Source organism: Bubalus kerabau, chromosome 19, assembly GCF_029407905.1.
Source record: "Bubalus kerabau isolate K-KA32 ecotype Philippines breed swamp buffalo chromosome 19, PCC_UOA_SB_1v2, whole genome shotgun sequence".
Lineage (NCBI taxonomy): Eukaryota > Metazoa > Chordata > Mammalia > Artiodactyla > Bovidae > Bubalus > Bubalus kerabau.
The window spans coordinates 35,740,740-35,757,817 of NC_073642.1; the positions used below are offsets into that span (position 1 = coordinate 35,740,740).

Below are 17,078 nucleotides of genomic sequence, written 5' to 3' on the forward strand. Positions count from 1 at the left end.
ATTATGATATAATGGGAAGTACATATTTGGTCTTCATCCCTGGTTCCTGGCACAGAACTCCTAAAACTCTTGAAATTGCCAGAGTAACAGGAGTGCCTTGTTATTCATAAAAAGTTCTTTCCAACCATCCCTGAGTTTATGCTAATAAGGTAACTCTTGTGGACTCAGGGATAGAGCTTCAGGATAGGATCTGCTTGCCACAAAGACCAGAGCATGATTGGAGGGTTGGAATTTTCAGTAGCACCCTCTTTGTTGACCTCCAGGGAGGAGAGGGGGGTAGAGACTGAATCAACAATGGCCAATGATTGAGCCCAGTATGCCTACGTAGTAAAACCTCCATAAAAACCTCTAGACAATGAAGTTCAGAAAACTTTCAGGGTGGTGAACATACAAAGGTGCACCCCCAGAGAGGACATAGAAGCTCTATACCCCGTCCCCCCAATTTGGCTATGGCTATTCCTGAGCTGTATCCTTTATAATAAGCTGATAATTGTAAGAAAAGCACTTTTCCTGAGTTCTGTGAGTTGTTTTAGCAAATTATCCAACCTCAGGGACTTGGGGTTGTGGCACCCAAGAATTTATTGTTAACTGGGCAGAAATATGGGTAGCCCGAGGTCTCCATTTGTTGGCATCTGAAGTGGGGACAGACTTGTGGGATTGAGTCCTTCCCTTATCGGTTCTACACTAACTTCAAGAACTGGCATCAGAATTGAATTGCTAGACACCTAGTTGGTGTCAGAGAACTGGAGAATTCGTGTGAAAAAAGGAAAAGTGTATATTTGGCGCAGGGGGTGGGGAGAGCCCTCAGGTATTTATCTCAACCCTCCAGGATGTGTGGCTTCGTGTCTGTTATTAGTTTGGGAAAGTTTTCAGCCCTTATCACTTCAGATACTTCTTCCACTCCTTTTTCTTCTTCTGGAATTTCAATGGTACATATGCTATAATTTTTCATATCATTCCACAGACTTTCTATGTTCTGTTCTTTTTAAAAACGGATGTTTTCTCTTTGCATTTCAGTTTGGAAAGTCTCTGTTGATCTATCTTGAAGTTCACCGATTCTTTCTTTGTTAGTATCAAGTTTACTTACGAGACTGTCAAAATTACTTTGCATTTTTGTTAACTATGTTTCTGATTTCTAGCATTTTCTTTTTATTATTTCTGAATTTCAATCTGTCTGCTTATGTTACCCATCTGTTCTTGCATGTTGTCTACTTTTTGAATTAGAGCTTTTGACATATTATAATTCGTTTAATTTCCTTGTCTGATAGTTCTAATGTCCATGTTGTTCGAGAATCTAGTTTTTGCTTATTGCATTGCCTCTACAGTACTTTTTCTTATCTGTTGGCATGTCCTGTAATTTTTTGTCAAATATGGGACAGGGCATATCAGTTGACAGAAGTTAAGTAAGCCCTTAGGGCGATGATTTTTTATTTTTTCATCATAGCAACTATATTGAAGGCAAAGGGTAGCATTATCTTCTACAGTAAAGCAATAAATATTCTTGAACTTATTAATCCTTAGTCTCTGTTCAAACGTATACCTACTATTAGGTCTCTGGTCTAAAATGTAGAGTCACTGAGTTAGTTTCTCAGGTTACACTAGTTTGTCCACATTACAAACTACTTGCTTTTCCTGTAACTCGATATACAGATGCTTGGTAAAAACATTCTCCCAAACAAATTCCTTTAAGTAGATGAGACTGGCCCAATATTTTCAGGCCACTATAATGTCATTTAGGACAGTAAATTGAAACGCAGGAAAATTTTAACGTCTTCACTATTAATTATCACAGACTATTTTGAGAAAAGATAATCAGCACCATATTTACAACATCCATGCTTACAATTTTTAAGTAATTTATGACAGGGAAGCCTATACAATTGAGTTCTTATGACTTTGTAAGTCCTGATAAAGAAACAATAGTTTCCCTGTCTTCACCAAACCAGTCGAAGTTAAGCAACAAGTCAGCCAGCTGAAACGTGAAATGTTCACATCACATGTAAAGGTTAAACAATCAAAGATATAAAGATGATCTTTTGCTTCACTGACTTTTGGCAAAAGGATCATAAACTGACAAAAGAAGTGAGAAGGGCAAGATCAGAGAAAGGCTCTGGCCAGCTCCTTTCAAAGTCACCTCTCAGCCAGAGAGGAAGAAAAGGCCAGTGAAGAAAGACATGGAAGGTAACCTCACTGTTGCTCAAGGCAGATATACATGCTGATGAAACCCCTAATTTCCTCCCTGGCCATTAGTGCCCTCAATCCTGTTCAGTCATCCTTCTGTTGTAGTACCACTATTAAAATGTGCTCTTAAGAAGGAATATAAATCCCTGAGGGAAGGATTTCAGCTATAATTGCATTAGGGGGAACAAGCCTCATTATGAATGTGTAGGCATCTTTTTTCAGAGAATTCTCTAGAACCTTCCCTGAGTCAAGCAACACCTAAGATACAAACCTAGTCACCAGGCAGATAAAAACTAATTTTTTGTTCGTTTATTACATTGAGCGGTAGAGTACATGGGAGGACTCTTTTGCCAAGAAAAGCATAGGAACGTGGTTCAGTTATCATTTAACAGACATGAGCCCTACAAGTACTTTTGGAACCAGGTCAAGACATATTCTGCTACATTCATATAGCAACCATTTAGCACATCACCACTTTCCCTTCTCAAACCTCAAGCTGGGTGACTTCTGTCATTAGCTAAGGGCCGCATCAGGAAGTTAAACAACAAGATGAACCATCACGTGAATCGACAGCAACATAACTGCAGCAGGAATTGAGGTTCATCATGGAAAGAACTATTCACCAAGCACGAAACTAGCTCATGAAGCTCTTCCAGCATAAGAGATTTAAGTAATTAATCCATCAAACATTTATTTAGCCACATATAATATATAAAGTGTTGTGTTATGTTCTGGGGTAAAGAACTAAGAGAAGAATACAAAGATAGCTGAGGTGTGGCAATCTGTGGATGAAGGTCTGATTGGATTAAGAATCACAGAGAAACAGCACCTGAAGTCAAATGCACCGCTCAGCTCTTAATAAAATCGCTAACTGCTGAAACACTTTTTTTGCCTATAGGAAATCCATGTGATTTTTTTTCTTCCAGTTTTGATGAGATATGATTGACATATAGCATGGCAGAAGTTTAATGTGTGCAGCATGATGATTTGACTTACATACATCATAAAATGATTATCACAGTAAGTTTAGTGAACATTCATCATCTCATCTGGAGAAGGAAATGGCAACCCACTCCAGTATTCTTGCCTGGAAAATTCCATGGACAGAGTTGCCTGGTGGGCTACAGTCCATGGGGTTGCAAAAGAGTCAGTCACAACATAGCAGCTAAACATCATCATCTCATATAGATACAAAATTAAATAAATAGACTTTTTTTCCTTGTGATAAGTACTCAGGATTTACTGTTAACTTTCATGTATAACATACAGCAGTGTTAACTGTATTTATCATGTTAACATTACATCCCTAGTATTTACTTATCTTATAACTGGAAGCTTGTACCTTTTGACTGCCTTCATCCAATTCCTCTTCCCCCATCCCCCACATCTGGTAACCCCAAATCTGATCTCTTTTTCTGAGTTCATTTGTTTTTGAAGTCTAAAGGACCTACAACACCATGTTAGTTCCTGTTACACAACATAGTAACTCAGTATTTCTATACATTTCAAAATGATTACTGCAATATCTAGTTACGATATATCACCTTACAGATACATTCCATAGCTATTGACTATATTCTCTACACTGTGCGTTTCATGCCTATGACTCATTTGTTTTGAAATTAGAAGTTTGTACCTCAATCTCCCTCATCTATTTCTTTCCTCTTCCCACACTCCCCCCAACCCCATCAACCACCTGTTTATTTCTCTTTGAGTTTTTGGTTACCTCCAACTCAAGAGTCCCATTTGAGGTGGTCTCATCAACTAATATATTTGCGGACAAGAGGAGAAAAAGAAGAAATATCAGCGTCGGCAAGCATTCCCTGGACTCTACCCTCTATAGCCATCTGTAAGCAATGAATGGTGAGTGCAATAATGAACACACAGCCTGAACCTATGAGCACAATAACCACCTTCATTCAATAGCACTGATTCTGCCATTCAGGTGGAAACACTGGATCCAGTGTTCCAACAAAGTAAGAATAAGGCCTTGAAACTGTGGTCCCTGACTCTCTGGCTTACCACACAAAGAATCAGTACTAATGAAGAAAGGCTAGTCACTGCTGAAATAGACCTCAAAATATATAATGGCTCAAAAACCTTAGAATGTTTTGTCTGGGGAAGGGGATGAATGAAGTCTTCCTGTTCCTCACACTGAAATAGGGACTCAACTTTCCAGGCTCTGCCATCTTTATCAGGATCATTCTATTGACTAGAACTCAGTTACATGCTGTGCTTAAAATGCAAAGGAGCTTGGAAACTGCATTCTTGCTGCAGGCTCGGAAAAGGGAAATGTGGGGCTTTCCTGGCAGTCCAGTGGCTAAGAATCCACCTGCCAAAGCAGGGGACACAGATTTGATCCCTGGTTGGGGAAGATCCCACATGCCATCAGGCAACAGAGCCCATGTGCCATAACTACTGAGCCCAACCAGTCCATTCTGAAGGAGATCAGCCCTGGGATTTCTTTGGAAGGAATGATGCTAAAGCTGAAACTCCAGTACTTTGGCCACCTCATGCGAAGAGTTGACTCATTGGAAAAGACTCTGATGCTGGGAGGGATTGGGGGCAAGAGGAGAAGGGGACGACAGAGGATGAGATGGCTGGATGGCATCACTGACTCGATGGACGTGAGTCTGAGTGAACTCCGGGAGTTGGTGATGGACAGGGAGGCCTGGCGTGCTGCGATTCATGGGGTCGCAAAGAGTCGGATACGACTGAGCGACTGATCTGAAGGGCCACAACTACTAAAGCTTGCACACCTAGAGCCTGTGCTTTGCAACAACAGAAGCCACCACAAGGAGAAGCCTGCACACCACAACTAGAGAATAGTCCCTGCTCGCCACAACTAGAGAAAGCCTGTGCACAGCAATGAAGACTCAGCACAGTCAGAAATACATTTTTTTAAAAAAGAAGAGGGAAATGTAGATTTTGGTGAGTAGCCAACAGCCTCTGCCCTTGTATTTTATGACTGTGCCCTCCCTTCCAAGTTTTCCCTGCCCTCTGTGGATATGCATGGATGCAGGACTGCACACGTGTCTATATATGAAACTCTATGCAGTAAACTTTTGATTCCATCTGTATAATAAATGGCAGGGAGCCTCATACAAAGATGGGTGACCCTTTACTTAGAAGGAACGGGAATAACCTGATATTAGGATCCAAGAGATGCAGCACATAAAGAAGTTTTGCTTAGCTTCCTCCAAGAGTCACCCTCAGACAAGGGAGATAAATCCTCCCATGCCCACACTTTCTTCAGGGACCTTCTCAAGATCCATCCAAATAATATCCTCATGAGGGGCTCATCTCTGAGCTGGCAGAATACTAGTACAGTATATGATTCCCCCCAAAAGGAGCAAAATGCTAAGTATTTCCTTGAGACCCTCAATGATTCCGTTTTCTGGCTAAGAACTGTCACGCCTTAGAATCAGCACCTTTCCTCACCAGCACTAGAAGCTGACCTTTTTCTCAGAGCAATCTTTCACAAAGAAAGCGTATTTCACTTCAAAGGCATTTTACACATTCAACAAGAGATAGAAATCGTGTTGCCCTGGAATTTAGACACCAGGCAACTGCTAACCCACCACTCCGAGGTTAGTTATCCCACGCCCCCTCCAAAAGCAGCTAACAGCAAACCATGCCTCAGCAAAAGGAGAAACCAGCATATGTCAGGGCTTTCCTAGTCTCTCTCAAATGTGAAGTCACTGATATGCAAATGATCTACTATATGCAAATATACTAGACTCTACACTCTGCTAGCAAGGTGTACATGTGATTTATCGTGTTATTCTCCACAATGCCTTGTCTAGATGCTATCATTCAGTAAACATTTGCTGAAAGAATACCATCATTTTTAAAATTTGTCATCCCTAAGTCCTCTCCATGTGTCCACATGAGGGCTGCCAGTCTTGAGGACTCATCTGTATGACTCATTCTGTACACAATCTTGCTAATAGGTGTGAAATAAATGCCTTCCGGCTGTGACAGTGGCCATGCTGGTGGTGACATGACAGCTCAATCGGTCACAACACATAAAGGACTGGTCTGTTTCGTGCCTGTGGGGCTAATCAGTCACCGGAAGTAATGCAAGATACTGTATGGGTCCTTCAGCCCTATTCCTACCTCCATCCCTGCTTTAATTTTCTCCAGGGCTCATATCATCAACATATTTAACTTACTTGTATGCCTTTCTCCCCATAAGAAGCTCTGTAAGGACAGGGAATTATGTCCATGGTGTCCAGCACCCAAAACAGTGCCTAGAGTACTAGAAGTACTGCATAAACTTTTGCGGCAGGAATGGATGAAATAAAGAAGATATTTGGATTCTTTCCTCCAAAATCTGAGGGTTTTAATCACCAAAGAAATGATTGCTGCAATGTTGCAGCATAGCTGGATTCTTTTGACCTAGTCAGAACATCTCAGAAAAAGATCTCACAAGACAACCCATTTGTTAGGCCATAAAGCAGGGCTTCTAGAAACCCAAGCTATTACCCATGCCATCTTAAAGTCCCCACATAAGCTGAAAATGGACAGAATCTCCAGAGTGGAGGTTTAGGCAGCCTTTCACCAAACAAGGACCACATGCGCCTCACTCCCTCTCCCTTCCAGAGACCTGCCCATGAGGCCAACACCAGTACCTGAGGTATGAAACCAGGCAGGAGGATGGGAAATTCCTTCCAATAGCTTCAGAAACAAAATTTCCTGAGTCTCATGTGAGCAAGATGATCAAATCCTGGACCCACTTCTACCCATGGAAGTAGCCACAATTCATTTAAAGAAAAAGTAAAAAAAAAAACAAACAAAAAAAACACAGTTCAAGTTCAAATTCTCAGCTTTCCAAACAGGGCCATGACCTGATAAGATAAATTCCTTCAGGTTGTTTAAAAAAAAAAAAAAAATCATTGAATGTTATTATTCATTTGCCAAACTATTTCTTGATGGAACTTTAAAAATCTGCATTTTATTTCATTTTTTGCATGGGGAAAATAATCTCTATTGACAGTGATAAGCCTTGTTCATTCATTCATTCTGTGGACTCTTAAACAATAATTAATACTCACAAAGTAACAGTAAGAGAAATTATCAGCTTGAAGAGAATGTGTAACAATGATATTTTACACACTAAAACACTTTTGTACAATTTATACCTAAGTTTTTAGAATTCACATTCTAAAGACACTGGGATCTAACAATTCATGAAAGAATGGCAAAGTTTCCAAATCTCCAAAAGAAGAGTTGTTCTTATACCCTCAACCATACTTTTCAAAATTTCCACAAAGACTCTATTCAAATACACTCTGGTAAAAAGGTTTGTGTCAAGTATTTTTTGTTTTTGTTTAATAAGTACTACTCTATAGTCAGCCCACCAGCCAGCCAGTATATTAAACACTAGGCATGGGGAATACTGAAAGTCAGATATGCCTTCACTGTGAGTTAGTGGATAGACTCATCAGCAAAATACAAAGGACAGACTGGGTGACAGCTAAGATCATTTCCAGCAAATTTGTTTTGTTTTGATTTCAGAACAACTTCAAATGACTATAAAACTTTATAAGACATCGAGTTAAGAAAGGTAGCAATGAAAAATTGAAATCTCTAAATTAGGAGTTTGAGATTAGCAGATACAAAGTACTCTGTATCAAATAAACAACAAGGTCCTACTAATAGCAAAGGGAACTATATTCGACAGTGTGATAAACCATAATGGAAGAGAATATGAAAAAGAATATATATTTAACAGAATCACTTTACTGTACACAAGAAATGAACATGACATTGTAAATAAGCTACACATCAATTAAAAAAATTTTAAGTGAAATTTTAAAATAGTTTGGTAAGCAGAGGATTCTTGATCACTGGTTTTTAATATTTGATGTTGTAAAACTTAAATATGTGTCTTCCTGTTTTATTTCCTAGAGACATTTTCCTCTTAATTTCATTTGCAGATCACCTGAGTTTTTTGCTTTTCCATTTTCCTACTTTATTCTCAAGGCAAGAGAGAGAAAAGCTGCACAAATTATACCAAACTATGCAATAAATGATTAAACTACATTTTCCCCCCAAACCTAAGCCCCCAAATGTCATGTTCTACATATCACGGAGCATAATCAAATACATAGAAAAGCTTCTCTTTCTTTAGTGAAACAGAAAGCCAACAAGCCCAATCCCATTCACTAAGGAACGTGGCATGGCCACAGTGTCACATACTGTTTGAGAACCCACTCCAACTTGGCATTGATCCTCAACTACACAGAGTAGCTCTCCCAGTCCCATTGGTTTCTATAAAGCACCGGCATGCAGCCTTTTCATGCAAAACTACATCACACACACAAAAAACTTGCTTCTAGAACCAAATCAAAATACTACACATTTGTACATAATATAGCATTAAATTTAAGCAACTGTGACTGCCATTGTATGAGTTACAAATCACTTGAGGCCATTATTTATCTTTTCTGAAAGAGTGGCACTCTCCAGAGACAAATGCTGTTCTAAGAGGCCATCCCCACCTTCCACAGCAGTCTAACTTTAGCTGTGTTTTAACTCAAACACACCTGAAGGGTACAAAAGCCAAATGCTCCCAACAGTGGCTCACTGAGCTTTGGGGAACAGGGACTAGGTCTTCAGAGTTTCAAGAGCACACTGAGAGAGTCTAAAATAGTCTCTGTGTCCTCGTACGACTCATCGGTATAATCCATCCCACCTCCAAATGCACTCCTGAAATTCTGAATTCTCACCATAGAGACTTTTAGCCAAGGCAGTCGTCACAGAGAGTTGTTACATTTGGCTCACTTTGATGGATATTCTCCCTTAGACCTGAAGAGAGATTTATGGACAACTCCAAAATGGCCTGGAATTAGACACAGATAAAAAAACAAAAAGAATCTGGCCTTCATTTTCACTTCAATAAAATGATTCTCCAGTAAACTTGTTCAGGCAATTAAAATCAATTTCAATTTCCACTTCCTAGGCCTTTCTATTCTTTGTTCTTAAGAGAGAAAAGGACAGTAAGTGAACAGAACCTGAATTTTAAATCTGACTTCAAATTGCCTGAGGCTACTTCACACGTAAGTAAATAAATACGTATGGCATAAACTAATAAATATCTCATATATACACAAATCATGTTTTTATAGAGCATTCACCTACCTTTAACTCAGACTTTTCGTTAGGACTGCACTTTATGGAAAACTCCGCACATACAGCACCTTTCCTCTAGTTCTTCAAGGTCCTTATGAAGGAACAGAATTTTCTAAACAGGAAACAAAGTGTCATAAGGCGGGGCCATTTTCCTCAGTGACACCAGAACCCAAAATTCCTAACATTCCCTAGCAGTAAGTTCAAAGCTTGCTTCATCATATACCACATGATCTCCATATGGAGATGGGTCTGTTTAGTGAATTGCACATAAATTAAAAAACATTTTTTTTTCAATTTATTCAAAAGGACAAATACAAAAGAAAATAAAATTCTGCCATGACCCTATGAAACCTACCTTTCCACTTCATACTCCTGACTTGCCCGTATTCTAAAACTATCTTCAGCAATGTCGATGAGATGACTCAGCTAGACCACCTGACTTTGCAAATCCATGAATCTAAACACAACAGGTCACCAAGAGCAGATATTTAAATCACTTCGCTGTGACAGACTGAATGTTGAGAAAAAACACAAACAAGGCTCCATGGAAAATGAGTTTTTCCATAAAGACCAAAACTTACTTAGAACTCAAAATCTCCTTCCCAGCAAAGAAACCTGTATTTCACTCAGGGCCCTGAAACTGGGTGAATTCCTGGCCCCACTCCTCACCCGAACCCCAGAACGATGATGAAGCGCCTGACTGGTGATGTGAGCTTTGAACCAAGCTTCCTCCATGACAATACCTGAGGCTTTCAGGTACTTTTTTTACTTTTGGCAAACACTCAAGCACATTACATAGGCTTCTCCTCTCCCGTACTCAGGCTAACCTCAAAGCGCTTTTGAAGGCTTACTTCCTTTCTTATGATGGACACTCTCCTTTGTGCATGGGAAATAAGTCAGTGTTGTTCATTATCCAAGACAAGCCGCAGTGACTGAGAATGGTGAACAAAGCACAAGCCACTGAGTTCAGCTCAACAGAGTGAGACAAAATAAAGATTTTCCTGAGGACCCAGAACTGCAAAATCCAGCGGTTTTAACTAGCCATCTCTCAGAGGTTCATATACTATTCAGTGATGGAAAATTTTTTTAATTTTATTGACGTATAATTGTCTTACGATGTTGTGTTCATTTCTGCTGTACAGCAAAGTGACTCAGTTAAACAAATATATATTCTTTTTCATATTCTCTTCCATTATGGCTTATGCAGAATACTAAATATAGTCCCCTGTAATATACAGTAGGACTTTGCTGTTTATCCATTCTCCGTGCAATAGTTTGCATCTGCTAATCCCAAACTAATGGAAAAACTGTAGTTCCAAGCTGCAGGCACCATTATTCAGCTTTGAAAATTGCAGGGTGCTTTCTTGTAGGATTTGATTCAACTAACTACAAGATGAAAGAAAGTTATTTCTAAACTGCATGGTCAAGCAATCAATCTGACTCTGGGTTCAGAAATTAGTGGGGCACATTAAGCCATTATTGAATTCCACAGGCCAAGCAAGCTTTTCTCCAGAAAACTGAAATCTTTCAAAGTTAACATGTTAATGAGTTACTACTGCATTTTGAATTTCCCTACTGTGACCAGAAAAAACAGTGGATTCTGTGCATAGTTTGTTATTATATCATGGGGCTACAGCAACCACTCATCCTGCATCTACATCCATTTTTCCCTTTTTGAGAGCCATTCCACTAGAGAAAGAAAACTGCTAATTTTGCTTGGTGGCTCCTAAAATGTACCTGTCTGGCATTTCAGGCAGTGTTTATAGCTTCTAAGCTTCAATTAATCATACATTTTGGACATTGGTGATTGTTTTATGGGGGGGGAACTACTACATAAACATCTAGGTTCAAATTCTGGTTTTGCTATTTATTAGCTTTGAGATTTGGAGCAGATCACTCACACACAATACAACAAAGTTTCAAAAGTTGACTAAAATAGAGAGCTGATTTACAGACACCAGTGATTCCATATATGTGGCAAGAAAAATGAGCCTAGAGCAACAATGGTCAAGTTATTTGGTTTTAGGACCCTTTTATATTCTTAGAGATTATTGAAGATTCTAAAGACCTTATCTTAGAAAATTTCAGGGAATATAAGGACATACACACCTATTCCAGGAGCCAAAAGGTAGCCTCTAGAAAACTCCAATAAATACATAAGAAAATAAAAGTAAAAGAGGTAAAGAATGTCTTAGAACTGTAATGAAAACTGTTTTGACTTCACAGATCCCTTCAGAGGGTTTTAGGAGCCCTCAGGCATCTTCAGATTACACTTTGAGAACTACTGGCCTTGAATATCTTAACATACTGAAAGCAGGGAAGCTGTCAGAGACCACTAGAATCATATCAAAAGGATCCAGGAGCCAGAACAAAGGGACTCCTACTAGCCAAAGATGGGACAATTTTAGTGTCAGGAATAAACGCAATAGGTTAAAACACCAGTATTTTGAATTCATGAATTCTTCATGAATTACATATCTGTTTCTCTTACCTTCTCTCAATGGTTACCTTTTATGAACATTACTAATTAGTTGGCTAATGGAGCCAAGAACAGTTGACCCTTGAACAACACAGGTTTGAACTGTGCAGGTTCACGTATATGTGGATTTCTTTCAATAGTATATACTACAGTGCTACACAAGCTGTTGTTAGTTGAACCCACTAATGGGAAGAACTGGACTATAAGTTATATGTAAATTTTCAGCTACATGAAGGGTCGCCACCCCTAACTCCCAAGCTGTTCAAGAGTGAACTAACTAAAAACTGGTAAATAAAGGGAAAAGAATTGGGCGTTATTTCCTGCCTTTCCCATATAAATTGTACCCGAGGAGAACCAAGTAGCTGATAAGCAGAGGTTTCTCTTTATCAGAGCAGGCCAGCTAATAAATGAAGAAATGATGGAAATGAAGATTTTGAAAAGAGTCGGACACAACTGAGCGACTGAACTGAACTGAATGAATTGATTAGGCAGTAAGTATCCCCATTAACTGTTCACATCTCTTTCTCACTCATACACCCACCCACACAGGGAACTTGTGTTAAATGCCTCCTGATCAGAGTACACAACACACCCACAGTATTCCTGACCAAAACAATGGATACAGAATTTGAGCTAGACTCTACATATGACTATCAATTCCCAAGAAATACAGTGGCTAGAGGAGTATGTTAAATACAGAAACTTTTAACTCCATGGGGTGTTACTGGCAAAAAGCCAGCCTATGAACCGGAATAAATGTTCTGGTTTAGCAAAAAGTAAATTGCAAGGAATTTTTAAAAAAAAATAGTGAAGGGTGAACCTACAGACTAAAGGGACTGAAGCAGCATGTCAATGAATTGCAATGTATGGACTTTATCTGGATCCTGATACAAAAAAAACTGAAAAGAAAAATAACGACCCAGAGGGATGGAATGGGGAGGGAGGAGGGAGGAGGGTTCAGGATGGGGAACACATGTATACCTGTGGCGGATTCATTTTGATATTTGGCAAAACTAATACAGTTATGTAAAGTTTAAAAATAAAATAAAATTAAAAAAAAAATAAAGAAAGAAAGCTGAGCACCGAAGAATTGATGCTTTTGAACTGTGGTGTTGGAGAAGACTCTTGAGCATCCCTTGGACTGCAAGGAGATCCAACCAGTCCATCCTAAAGGAGATCAGCCCTGGGTGTTCATTGGTAGGACTGATTTTGAAGGTGAAACTCCAATACTTTGGCCACCTGATGCAAAGAGCTGACTCATTTGAAAAGACCCTGATGCTGGGAAAGATTGAAGGCAGGAGGAGAAGGGGACGACAGAGGATGAGATGGCTGGATGGCATCACCAACTCAATGAACATGGGTTTGGTTGGACTCCGGGAGTTGGTGATGGACAGGGAGGCCTGGTGTGCTGCAGTTCATGTGGTCACAAAGAGTCGGACACGACTGAGCAACTGAACTGAACTGATTATACTAGTTAGTGGTATGCCTGTGTTCTTTCTCACTAGCTTTTGTGTATCTATTGTAGGTTTGTGGTTTTGGTTACTTGGAGTTCATATATGTTGACATATATCTATTTGTTTTTAACTGATAGTCATTAAAATTCAAACACATTCTAAAAAAAAAAAAGAAAAATAATGAAGAAAATAAATAAATCTGAGCACTGACTAGATAGTCCATATTTGATTATATTATAGAAGTTCTTAAAGTATGATAATAAAATGACAGTATTAAAAGAAAAAAGAATCTTTCAGAGAGGTATGTAGAAATACTTACTAGTGAAATAATAGGATGTTAGGGATTTGCTTCTAAATAGTCCAGGGTGAGGGAGAAGAGGTTGAGATCTAAATGAAGCAAGATGGCTATAAACTGACCATTGTTGAAGCTGGGAGAAAGGCACATAGGGCCCATTGTAATGTGCTATTTCTGTGTATCTTTGAAACTTTCCACACCAAAAGCTAGAAGCAGTCATGAAAATGCTGCTTGTTTTCTCCATCAAGTCTGTGAGCTGGGAAGGCAGGACTTCTCTGCCACCCAGCACTCAGCAGCCTGGAGCCTGCAGCATGTGTTGGGGGTACCCCACTACCCCAGTCGCCAGCTGACCTGTGACAGGGCAGGTTTACCAAAGAAGCCCTGGGCCTGCTGTCTCTGAATCTGAGGCATCTTTCCAACAGAGCAGGAAACAACACTGCATTTACAGTGTGATCCTAACCGAGAAACATAAACAATAACTCAACACAGAAAAAGGTAAAGAATACACATGAAACGGTAAGTTTTTTCCTTCTCCTGGGTATAGGAACTATGGGAGTATGCTTTTCCTTGCTTCCATTTCTCTGAATTTTCCAAATTTTCTGCAATTACTATATTAGCTTGAATGTGGAAGGAAACCTAATAAACTGTTTTTCAATCATCTCTAATAGCAAAACTCTATAGATAGCTGTTTTTCAATAGTAAGTATATTTTATTTGTCATATTCCTGTGATCCTATCCACAGCTCAGATAAAGGAAAAATGTTATAATAATGAAGAAAATATTTTAAACTACCATTGAGGGATTTTTTTTTTTAAGCTAAATTACCCACTCCAGTACTCGTGCCTGGAAAATCCCACGGACGGAGGAGCCTGGTGGGCTGCAGTCCATGGGGTCGCTAGGAGTCGAACACGACTGAGCGACTTCACTTTCGCTTTTCACTTTCATGCATTGGAGAAAGAAATGGCAACCCACTCCAGTATTCTTGCCTGGAGAATCCCAGGGATGGCGGAGCCTGGTGGGCTGCCGTCTATGGGGTTGCATAGAGTTGGACATGACTGAAGCAATTTAGCAGCAGCAGCAGCAGCAGCATGAAACAACAGAAAAATGCCCTTTTTTATATTTGGGAAAGGGGAGATACCCTTCATTATCTTTTCCTCTATAAAATAAAGGAGAGATGCTATTTTAAAAAAAAATCACCCTTGGACAACATATCCCAAGAAAATTTCTTGAGATTCTTCTAACACCTCAGTTTCAGCATAGGAAGCTGGGGGCAAACAGGGCTGTCTGGGACCTAATGAAAGGCCTTCTGTCCAAATGCTGGACTGATCTGGAGATATACATCTGTAACTATCTGTGTATCCATATATCCCACCACCACCCTCCCCTCCCCCACCCACCCCACTCCTTTCCATCAGTTCAAAGAAGCGAAAGGAAGAGGCAGTGTCATGCCAGGATTCCACACCTGATAACACCATATTCTCTAAGGGAAGCTGTGTCTCACAAACAAAAACAGATTTTTTTTCTTTTCTAGACCAAATGTGCCTTTAAGATAACGATTCTTTAAAAAGTAGGCAAGATCTTTGAATCCTAGGCCTGCTTCAATCATTTCATTTTGAAAATAAATGAAAAAATATGTGCACCCATATCTATTAATAATTGAACATGAAAAACGGTGGAAAATTGGCATAGATAATTGTTATGTTTTCCATACGGGTCTAATTAAACTTGATTTAGAATGCACACTGCCTTTTTTTTAACCCTGCTATTAAATAAACAAACAACAACAAGAAAAAAAGGCTGAAACTGCCACTTCTCTTGTGCTTTATATATACTGTGGGAGGCTGTACTCAAAGCGAGGGAAAAAGTTAAAATGACTCAACGTATAGCTCTGTAACCTTGAAATAAAGAGCGTGAGCCTTCGACTAGATTGCCAAGGTGAAAATCATCAATCTGTCATGTATTAGCTGGGTGACTTTGAGTAAGCTGTTTAACCTCTCTGTGCAGCATGGGTTCCTCTTGTATAAAATAAACAGTGGGGATGTCATAGAGCTGTACTGAGATGTCCTGAGATGAGAAATGGAAAAATACTTAGGACAGTGCCTAACATATACATGCTCTATAAATGCCACCTGCTATTGCTGTTATGACCTAATACACCTTTTTTTTTAAATTCTCTCATCCCCTCTTGTCCCTTTTTCATCCAAGAAACAACAATTTTACAAAATTCCAATTCTTTAGCCTCATCAGTGAATACTGTAATCTATTTTAAACCTGGGCTCTTCTATTTTCCCCAGAGCAGAAATTAACATTTTCTCTAGGAAAGAAAACAAAAAAGCAAAAATAAGGATGGAATTAGATTTCTCTTTACTTTGTCCCAGTCATGAGTGGTAGCAGACTCCTAACTCCCTGAACCTCGGCAATACCCAGAATTAAAGAGAGTAACTCCCTAATCCCCACAAATTTCTCTGAATTAGGGATCTAGTTTCCAATTCTACTAATTTTCTCATGGCTCTTCCGAGAAAAGAAGTCACTCAGGAAATCCATGACAATAAGAATGATGGGGGGAAATTTACATGATTCTAGAGAAAGGAACACAAATGTTAACAATATTCACATGTCATACACAGCACTGGGCTTCCCTGGTGGCTCAGCTCGCACAGAATCCACCTGCAATGCAAGAGACCTGGGTTCGATCCCTGGAAAAGGGAATGCCTATCCACTCCAGTATTCTGGCCTGGATAATTTCATGGACTGTATAGTCCACTGGGTTGCAAAGAGTCAGACACGACTGAGTGACTTTCACTGTACACAGAATTTACTCAAAAGAAAATTCTAGTGTGCTGTACTAAAAGGGAGACTCCTGGATTGTGAAATAGGACATGAAAATGGAAAAGAAAAAAAAAAGCCCCAAGATCATTATATTCCAGGCTACAAGAGTGGGAAAGGGGAGACGGAATGAGATTCACACATGCTTTGGTCTCTAAAAACATGGAAACTGGTATGGGAGCTAAAAGCAAAGTTAGTAAGTCTTACATTGAAGAGAAACTGGTAGATAAAGGAGATAAAGAAATATGAGGTAAGTGCTGCCTGGATGCACAGTGTATAGTGCTGAGTAAGCAATAAAAGGATGATTAGCATATAATAGGAAATAGTCCAGTAACTGGACTTTCCTGGTGGTTCAGATGGTAAAAAATCTGCCTGCAATGCGAGAGACCCAGGTTCCATCCCTGGGTTGGGAAGATCCCCTGGAGAAGGGAATGGCTATCCACTCTCATAGTATTATTGCCTGGAGAATTCCATGGACAGAGGAGTCTGGCAGGCTATATATATAGTCCATGGAGTCACAAAGGCACAGTCAATGGCCTAGATATCTCTGATTGTATATATCTGCACCCAAGCTGAAGTGCATGTAATGAAACAAATCTTTTATTCACTAGAATTCTCAGAAAATAGAGAATACATATTTGTGCTCATTGTTAAGGTATAAAAGTTAGGACTCTTCTTTGTCCCATCATTGCCCCACGTGGGCAGA

The 17,078-nt window shown here is 39.5% G+C and overlaps 1 protein-coding gene across 36 annotated transcripts in view; it reads right to left on the reverse strand.

Annotated features, from left to right (window-relative positions):
• Positions 1-17,078, reverse strand: part of STXBP6 (syntaxin binding protein 6) — a 266,713-nt gene that overhangs the window by 216,948 nt on the left and 32,687 nt on the right. For 17 of the 36 annotated variants that reach the window (XM_055556312.1, XM_055556319.1, XM_055556295.1 and 14 more), the window contains one exon: positions 9,328-9,430. The exons of 15 other annotated variants lie outside the window; for them this stretch is intronic. The gene's annotated coding sequence lies outside the window, so the exon portion shown is untranslated. Of the gene's footprint in view, positions 1-8,915; positions 9,029-9,327; positions 9,431-17,078 lie in introns of all 36 variants that reach the window. 4 more of the 36 variants (XM_055556307.1, XM_055556308.1, XM_055556309.1 and 1 more) reach the window with 1 other exon arrangement.